The sequence below is a fragment of the Struthio camelus genome, chromosome W (assembly GCF_040807025.1).
Source record: "Struthio camelus isolate bStrCam1 chromosome W, bStrCam1.hap1, whole genome shotgun sequence".
In the NCBI taxonomy this organism is placed as follows: Eukaryota; Metazoa; Chordata; class Aves; order Struthioniformes; family Struthionidae; genus Struthio; species Struthio camelus.
The window spans coordinates 26,921,496-26,931,293 of NC_090981.1; the positions used below are offsets into that span (position 1 = coordinate 26,921,496).

Below are 9,798 nucleotides of genomic sequence, written 5' to 3' on the forward strand. Positions count from 1 at the left end.
AGTTTCTGCCTGTTGCCTCTTGTCCTGTTGCTGGGCACCACGGAGAAGAGACTGGCCTCATCCTCTTGACACCCTCCCTTCAGATACTTGTACACGTTGATCAGGTCCCCTCTCAATCTTCTCTTCTCCAGGCTGAACAGGCCTAGCTCTTGCAGTCTTTTTTCATAGTCATAATTCTTCAGTGTATTAAGCTCTGCAGCAAGCCTATAAACCTCATCTAAAAGAGAACCACCAGTCTGGGAGAAGGGAGGAGGGGAGGATTGGGATGATCTTTCTAACATTTTCTGGTTTTTAGGCATTTTTTATTCTTTATCTCAAAAGGCAAAGAAATTCTGGCTCAGCTTTGTGGTACTAATTTATGTATCAGCAAGAGGAATTCCTTGGACAAACAGACTTTTTTTTTTGTAATGAACAGAAAAATTCATAAAGAATCAGATCTTCCACTGTTTGTTGACTTAAAACTGCCTAAACTAAGACAGGTAGGCTCCCAAGGCTCCCTGTATGTTCAATGGAGCTCTGCTCTGAAGCACTCCTGGGTAGAACCCTTTTCTCTCCATTGTTTTCTTAGGTGGCCTACAGAGAGGAGCTGCTTCATTTAGACATTTATATTCGGTGCCCAATTTAAGGAGTGCACCCCTCTCTGCCGCTCTCCAAAGGATGAGACTATTTTTGTAGTCCACTGGTTGGTTCAAGGCTGCTTCTGCTGTAGCTGTACATCTCGCCGGGCTGCCAGGAATGCAGCGTTCTGAATGGTCTGTGCTTTGCGTATCTTTGTAGATTGGTTTTAGTAAGTGATGCTGCTGGTGCCAAGAAGCTTTATACATGAGGTTAACATAACGTTAGCCAGAACAAAACCAGACTGAAGAACGTGGTTGTAATAAGGTATGCCTATTTAAAATAAGAGCACTTAAAATAGCTTTAAAACAAACAAAAAAATCCTCTGTTTGGGGGCTTTTCTTGTTTTAAGCCTGTTTTTCCACTGCTCAGAAAAGGACATTTGAAATTAAAAATGGTATATGATGCTTTATCTTGCCCAGAGCTGATCATAGATGAAAGGTGCTTAAGTTCCTGTTCATGAACTTCTTTTTTTTATCTACTGCTCAATATAAAAATTCAATAGCTAGTTTAGAAGTCAGTTTTTCCCTCTGCATTCCATGAGTTTTTACCTCAACCATTCAGTACCTCCTACTACCCTAGAGGAAAGTAAAGGGCTGTGACAGTGGTTGCTACGAGGAAATACCAAGAAGGTTTGGGGGGGGGGGGGGGAATCTCCGAATAAACAGCAATACAATTTCTCCCTGGTACGATGCAGTTTAGAAACATGTTGTGGAATTTAAAAAACTTAAGTGAATACAAGGGCATCCCACACACTGGTTTGTTTCTGAATGTAGCATCCAGTGAGAGATGTATGTATATATAATGATTCACAACGATGTATATCAAATGTAACTAATCTTTAACAAATACATACTAATTTCTCACTTTCTTATTTTGTATATGACTGTAATGTCCTGTTCACTATACCTGTACTCATTTTTGCTGGTTTTACGTGGAAGTGCTTTCCTGCTTAAAATGAAATAATGATTTTTTTTAATAGTGTATATCAGTATGAAAGTTTTGTTGTTTTTTAAGGGTCTTTGTCATTGGTTTGGTTGCTTTTTAAAAAGAAGTTGGATAAATTGTTCTTATATTTGTAATGAAATGAAAAAAATTGAACCAGATTCAGCTGTGCATTAACTGTATTGATTTCAATCTGTTCATTCTTAGTTTATTTTGGCATATTGTGTCCAGGTTGGTAATTCTTCACTGTGTATTTATGTACTTGACAAATAAGTCTCTGCAGGTCTAGAAGAGATATCATAAAGTCCTTATCTGAAACAGTTCTATAAAGAGCACAGTCAAGAAGAGGAAGAAATCATTGTGATAAAGTTTGTAAAATGTTTTTGCTGCAACCACTGAAAATAAAAGATTAACAGTACACATCTGTATTTCATAGGAGAGAGATATGTCTGTTGTAAAAGTGGCAAAAAGTTAAATGCTTTTTATTAACTCTTTGGCTATCATAATGCACTCAGACATGAACAGCGTGAAAGTATTCTTGAAAGCAGGACTGATCTCTCAAGGAAAAACAGAAAACGTAAGGTAGTGGTGGCAGGGGCATATTATCTGCTTTTTACTGACCTCTAATCATCCAATTTACCTTCACTAACCATCTTTCCACTACACTTTACAGTGCATCAGTTGTCAATGTTGCATTTATTTAATTCTGTGAAAATGCATTCAGGAGTTGAAGAGTAGGCCTTACAAGTTTTGGGTGGATATACTTTTTTTTTTTTCGGAAATATTAAAGTGGCTGAGTTGATGCTTCGGGGCAAAATATCCACAAGTGAGGTTGAATTAGGAGTGGGCTGTCATTGGACCAGCACTGCCATAAAAGGCCCAGAGGAAACCACTGCTTTTATCTGTGTTTTTTTAGCACCCGCTGTACTCTATACATATATTTTGGAACTTTCTCCTATAACAAACCAACTTCTGCCTCTACTCTTTATATAGTGTCAAGGTATGAGAATTTTTGGCCTATTTTCTCAGCTTTTCTTTGCTGTTCCCTGAGCTCTTTCCCAAACTGATTTCCCTCCCCTGCTGCCACGCTCTTCTCAGGGCTACCAGGAGCCCTGCCACATGTGTGTGGCCCTGGGGGTGGTGGGGAGTGAAGGCCGGGGCTTGCCTCGCATGCCCGAGTGCTGGAGGAGCTCAGCAGCAGCTCTGAGCTTTTACCTAGACAGTAGTGGCTGCAGGCCTGGTTACATTTCTGGAAATGGCCTTGAGGTGTGGGTTGGGTGGGACAGGTGCTGCCTCAGAATTTCTTTTTTTCTTTCACCAAGGAAATAATGTTGTAACAGCAGTGTTTCAGCTGAGCACTAGGTTATTTTACAGTAAGGGAGTTCAAGGTTAAAGATGTCAAAATGCTCAAGCCACTGCGTGGTAGCTGTATTTTAGTTGACACAGTCTTTACAAGGAACACGGTTAAAATTGCTCTTTCCATTAAATATCCCAGCTCAGGATGGGGCAGGGGTAGGCTAGACTTCTTCAGCTTAGAAAAGGGCTGCAGAGGGGAAGGGATACAAGGGAGGCGTCAGCTGCCTCTCCCATCACCAGAGCTAGTGAGCACCAAGTGCAGCTAGTAAAAGCCAGTTCAAAGCAACCAAAGGGAGACAATTCATCACACAACAAGGAAGACTAATCCTTGTCAGAGGATGCTGTGGATGCATAAGGCTTACATGGGGTTCAGGAGGAGGCTGAACAGATACTTGGAAGCAAGATCCATTGGTGGTCACAGCACAGACCATCCCCCTCGGGTAGAGCTGCCCTGTACTGAAGATGTTTGAACATAGTATTAGGGAGCAGGATCACACAGGCTTGGTCTGTCCATACTCTTCTCGGGCATGCCCAGGGATGCCATCAACCACTTGCTGGCCATTTCTTCCTGGAGGTGGTAGGGATGGGTTTAAACACCTTCGTGGTCCAGCCTCCTGCTAAGCTAATGCACAAACATAGACATTGTTACTCACACCACCATTTTAAAAGAGAAGAGCTGTTTGCCTATTTCTGTTCAAGAACAGCTGTAGGCACTGCTCTTAAAGAGCCAAGGCTGGCGTGGGGAGTGACGCTGGAAGGAGGAACCTGAGACAGGTGCTGGAGGGGAGATTTTGGCCCAGCTTAGTACTTCCTGCTGATTAGCTCTGGGTGGGTCTGTTGATTTGCTTCATTCCACTCTGAAATGCCTAATTAGCCCCAGCAGAGACGAGTGGACCCTACTTCTCTGTCGCTGCAGCCCAGGCATTTGAAAGTTAGGCGTTACGGTGCCTAGCATGTAGGCACGTAAGCTTTTTCTTGATTCTAAAATGGAGGACTCAGCGAGAGTTTGTGCCTGCAAAACTGGCCTGAACAATTTGCCTAATATCCAAGAAAATACAGGACAAAAATGAAAATCTTAGATAAAAAAGACCTGGCCAGCTTTATGACTTTATTTCTGTGATCCTTTAAAGTTGGATTTACTCATTCTAGAGACAGAGGACAGCTCTCTCAGCACGTCCTTTTTAAGCATGTGCTTCAGCCCCGCCTTCCCCCTACTCCTTTCCCCGTGAAGGCGGTTGAGCCTCGCGCCAGGGCGTGACAGGTGTGGCCGTTGGGGCGGGCGCCGTCAACCCCCACAGAGCGCCGAGCCTCGTGACAGGTGCGGCCGTTGGGGTGGGCGCCGTCAGCCCCTACAGAGCGCTGGGCCACGCTGCGAGGAGAGGCCGGCGTGCCCTCGGAGGGTGGGCAGCTGGACTTGGTGAGTCTTTTTGAAAAGTATTTGTGGTTTGGTTTTTGTCTGTTTGTTTTGGCAGAAGTTCTTCAGTATTTTGAATGTTATCGGGAGTCGTCTCTTTTCTGTGCTTGGGTGCTGTTTGGTGGTGCTTCTTAGCTCTTGGAAAATGAATGTAGTTTAGAGTGTGGTAAAACTATTATTTTCTTGTTTGTAAGTTTTTTGTAAAATAATGACTGGTAATAAGGAATGCTTTAAAGTGATAACCTTTTGAAGGAGGAGGAGAGAGATACTGAAGGGATGTATGTCTTTTAAAGATACTTTGGAGCATGTGTACCAATTGCAATTAGTTGCGAAAGTGTCATGTGATGAGGGTAAAACCAAATATAGTTTGGCTTTTAGAAATCTAAAACTTTGTGTAAGAAGTGTTATGTTTCTGGTTTCTGCTGTATGACTTATTTCTGTCTTGCACCAGTTGACCAGGAGAGGGAAGCCTGTTGAGTATCCTACAGGTGAAGAAAGGGGAAATAAAATATTGAAACTACAGGAATTTCTCACTCTGTCTCAAACTGTAACATTTGAGATGATGGGTGTTTTATGCTGGGTTAAATTAAGGTAACTGGTGATTTCAGAGGGGTAGAAGTAAATCTAAATATTCTTCATTGCAGGTTTTCTCCCCCACCTCTCTAAGCCTCAAGGCCTAACACACAGAAACAAAAGCCTTTGTTGAGTACCCTCTTGTGCTTGGGCATCCAAGGCCAGCAGGCTCCAAGAAATTTCTGGGAAATTAAGCTTCTGGAAACTGGGAGTAGAATATGTCAGTAACAAAAAAACCATATTTGAAAATAGCAACAAATCTTAGGGCCTGCCCTGTTTAATGATATCTCGTATGGAAAAACTTTTCCTTTTTGTGGTCAGTACTCTATTCTCAATATTTCTGTTTCCTTTCACGAGTTTCTTAATAGAAAACCATTACTGGAGAAGATCATTTAGGGCAAATCATAGCATAAAACCCTTGCAAACATAATAAAGACTTTAAAAAATATCAGTGGGCCACAAATAAATTCTAGCTGTTGTTTGTTTCCCCAGCACACATGTGTGCACACACATAAACACATCTTAGTGAATTTTATACTGAAATAACAAAATATTTTTCCTTCTTTAAATGGAAATACAATTCAAGTGACTTGCTGAGTTCAAGCAGTTCTATGTCATTACATAATTACAAAATGCTGTACTTCTAAATAACAAAACAAGCCCAGAAACCTTGATATTTTTTCCAGTTATGTTTTTAATAACAGATACTTCAAAATGAATTCTTCTTTTCTTGCAAGGTTGAAGTTACTACTTAATGCTATTTTCTATCATTAATTTAGCTTAAGAAACCCTTTTCTGTTGTAATTACAGAGGCTTTAACCTGCTTAATTAATCTCCAAGGACAGAATAAGACATGGCTATTTAAAAGAAAAAAAAGTCCACTTCTATTTTAATTAAAAAGTTGCTACGTTTGTGATGGAAATTACTTCAACTGTTCTATGTTAAGCGTGAAATTTATTTAATGAAACCCACTAGAAAATTTATATGCATAACTTTTTTAAAAACCAAGTTTTTTTTTTTTAAAAGCCTTGTTGAGGACTTGAACCTATTCTGCTTCCCCTTTTTTCTGTTTTCAGTATGTACTGTGTAGATGTTCTAACACAAGAAAGGAAGGAAAGAATAAAAGAAGAGAAAGCTTTATTGTCTATTCTTTCTGTTAATTGCATGCCATCACCAGCTGGGAATCCTTACTTTTTTTTTAATTTAGTTTGCAGAGGACACTAGGTCTTGTCTCATTTTTCTCCTTTTAAAGAGGCACTCTGGCAAAATATCTAAGTTTTAGGATGCTGCTTATTAACAAAAGGTAGTCAAGCCTTATTTTTCAGAAATGGGTTAGTAGTAAACACCATGGAGGTTATCTCCCTCAGGCCTCTGAGAAAAGCTCAGAAATGACAGCTCTTTTGCCTCAGAAATCAAGCTCCTTAGCAGCTACTGCAATACTTTATTCCCAATGTGAGAATCTTCTAATCCAAAGTTACTCAGTGCAATCACATGAACTATCAGTCTGCTGGACCCTTACAAATTCCAGGAAAGCATCCTCTGTTTGTGAGAGGGCAAGGGAATATCTATGCTGTGTGTATAGTTCAGCCTGGGAAGTGTTATATTTCTTATTGTGATCTTGCAAATTATAGACGTTTATGCCTTTATTTTTGATTTGTGAACCCTGATGTGAAAGCTTGTATTCTTTTATCAGAAGTTAGCATGTTACTACTGGAGAGGTCAGTGGGATGAGTAATCTGTTTTTCTGAGATACTGTTATGCCAGCTTTAGATAAGAGAACTGAATCATGGGAGAAACTCGAAACCCATGTATTGAGTTGGTGACAGAATCAGAATTAAAATATCCTGGCCTTTGTCCTTTCAAGTGTTGCTGCTGCCTTTCATCTGTGCCTTTTATTCTCTCTGTAATGCCATAAATTTTCTTATCTTTGTGTTTCATATGGTTATGGAGATCTTTGTCTTGAAAGTGTATTACTGCAGCTTGTCCCTTCACTTATTACCTCTCCTTTCTCCAGGTCCCCTTGTTTTCCAGCCTGGATCAATTCATTCATTACTTTTTGCAGAGCTAGATTTACAACAATCAAAGATACTTCTTGTACAACTCCCTGTATGTTTTGGGCTGCAGTTGTACACAATAGTAATAATGGCACATCTTGACTGACAGAAAGACCCCAAATGCTTGACAACCTGAAGTAAAACGATTACATCTTAAACGGATCTGCATTTCATCCTACCCAGACCGTGCCCCAGAAAGGAATCTTACTAGATCATATTTTTCTATTTTTTCTTTTACAGATTGGAGCTGCTATTGATGAAAAGGTCCTGGCCTGCTTTGTGGCTTTCTTATTTTTGGGCTTTTTTTTTTTTTTTTATTGTAAGAGACCTTCACTTGAAGGCTAGGCTTTGGCTTTCGTTTGGTGGATGAGCAGGTATTGAAAAGGTTGTAAGACAAAATACTGGCTTTTACACTGCTTACAACTCACGCTCCATCTTCTCTAATGTTCTGTGCTCATGGCAGTTGTAATTAGTACAGAATAAACCTGCAATCCCATAAGTATATTGCCTAGGGATTTTTAACTTCAAAGCAATACAACATTGAAATAATAAGAACCAGAGCAATATGTTTTGTGTTTGAAACATGTATGACTGATCAGCCTCAAAATAGCTTGTTCAATTAACGTTAGTCTAAAATGACACATCTTCCTATAAGTGACTCTGAGCATGTGAGGGTATTTGCTAGAAGACATTTTGATCAAGTACATGAAATGGGTTTCCTACAAAACATTACAACTATAGTTTGTTAAAGGCCCTGGCAGAAGTATACCATGGATCATTGAAGTGTGTTTACATAATTCAGGGTATCAAGCCAGTGACTTAATGCACATCTTATTGGCTACTGCTTTGGATGAAGTAGCCAGACTTGATTAACAAGACTTTCTATGTCTGTAAATTGGTGGCTTTAAATGCTAACTTCCACCTGGGCTGTTGGGTAACTTGGTAGAAGTAGCTTTGGAATGAGATAAAGTGTGTGCAAAAGTTGTAAGGCTGTGAGTTTTTCTAATGTTTTTTAAAAGAAGCTATCTTTAGGTCTAAGAGTAAGATACTGGCCTCAGGAAGTAGGGCTTGCCTTATCGTAAGTGAAACACTTAAATTGTCTTAATTACACTTTGTTTTTTAGTGTGGGGTGGAGGCCTAGATCATGATATGGACCCTCTTTTCTAAGACCTGTAGTATCCTTACTTTACACAACCTCCAGTTTAAGGCCTATGTCTGCCACACTGACACCACCCCTTGTTTTGAGCAGTTAAACAGACACTGGTGCTGCTACTTACCAAAGAAATGCATATTTTATTTAAAAAAAAAAAATTGTGTGTGTGAGGAGTGGAAGTACAAGCTAGTTCTTGAATACATAACAACAACTATTGAATCCTTTCTTCCAGTGAACAACCTTACTATTTTATTTAACAACTTCTCCCTGCCCCCAGCCCTTTCTCCCCTTACTAAAATGTCCCAAAGTTTAAGTCTTGGTTCTGAAGTTTTTGTCCTTTGTTAGGCACAACTCATGTGGTACTAGAGGCTGTTCTTTTCACTTATTTACAGGCATGTTTACTAATTAGATACAAGTCCTGGAATATGCATAAAAAGGAATTTTTTTCCAGAGCAAAGCTCCAAGAATCTCCTCCTACTGGAGAATTATTGTCTTCCCCAGTGTTCCAGTCAGCATCAGAAATTTATAAGTTCACTAATTGAAATTAAAAAACACTTTAGCAGCTGTGATGCTGTCAGTCATTCCAGGCTACCTTGGAATGTGGTGTGTGTGTGTTTGTTTTTTTAACACTAGAAATCCTTCTGTATGCCCTCCCAGTGTGGTGATAAGGTGTAAGGATAAGTTGACAAAGGCAATTTTTAAGATACAAGAAAATAAGCAATTGTATTATTTGAGGCATCAAGTTCCTAAACTGATGTGGCAAATCCTAGGCTACCAATAGTACCTGAAATCCTAATTCAGCACTTAAGATGCATATCATTGACTGATGTAAATGCAGCAGAGAGGCTATTTTACTATTCCTTTACAATCCAGGATCAATGGAAAACAAAAGCAGAGGACATCCATCATAGTCAGAGAAACAAGCAATACTTTATGAGGAGCAGAAAAAGTGTGTGGAAATGATTTCTGTAAACATCCTCTACAATGCAGCTGTAATGTATTTAGAAGAACATTTGTATTCTGTAAGTCTGCAGGTCTTGCCCTCAGACAAATGGGTATTTATATATCTCCTGTCTTAGCTGTACCTCTTGAATGTGCAACTACAACTTTTAAAATAAGACAGTGACCTCTAATGCGAGGGAATGATGCTGTTCTTGATGCTTTTCTCCTGCAGTAACAGTAGTAGCAGTGATATGGGTAGAGGTAGGACAGCAAAGATTGACAGAAACTGCCAGTGTTACGCGTCATTGTGAAGTACAGCTTTACTTCAAAGTGATGTTGGAGCCATTGAAAAGCTGGTATCACAGTATTAAGGATACTTAGTATTTAATATTGGCTAAAGTTAAGAAGCTGTGGTTCTAGACATAGTTGAAGACATGCTATGGTTTTGGACATGAACTCTACCTCTTCTGGCCTGCCACTACTTTCCCTGGCTCTTCTTGTCTTAGTACTTTGCCATACCCAAAGCAAAAACTTTTCTTCTTAGCTGAGCTAGCAGGGCGGTATGCTTTCCTGCCTTCCTTCTTTATTTTGCATTTTAAAATCTTGTTCCTAAATCCTCCATAGGATTGCTCACTGAGTTGCTAAAATTTAAGCTGACTATATTTGGAATGGAATGCATCTGTTTACACAGGAAACATTCAGCAGAGAAATTTATTTTAATCAGAAACTGTGCTGCAGTTGGGTGG

At 39.8% G+C, this 9,798-nt stretch overlaps 1 protein-coding gene across 1 annotated transcript in view; it reads left to right on the plus strand.

The window, feature by feature from the left end:
* The window catches only part of LOC138060823 (E3 ubiquitin-protein ligase Praja-2-like), a 157,068-nt gene extending 155,080 nt beyond the window's left edge, over positions 1 to 1,988 (plus strand). Inside the window, exon 14 of the transcript XR_011137305.1 lies at positions 778 to 1,988. The gene's annotated coding sequence lies outside the window, so the exon portion shown is untranslated. The remainder of the gene's footprint in view (positions 1 to 777) is intronic.
* The last annotated feature ends 7,810 nt before the right edge of the window (positions 1,989 to 9,798 follow it).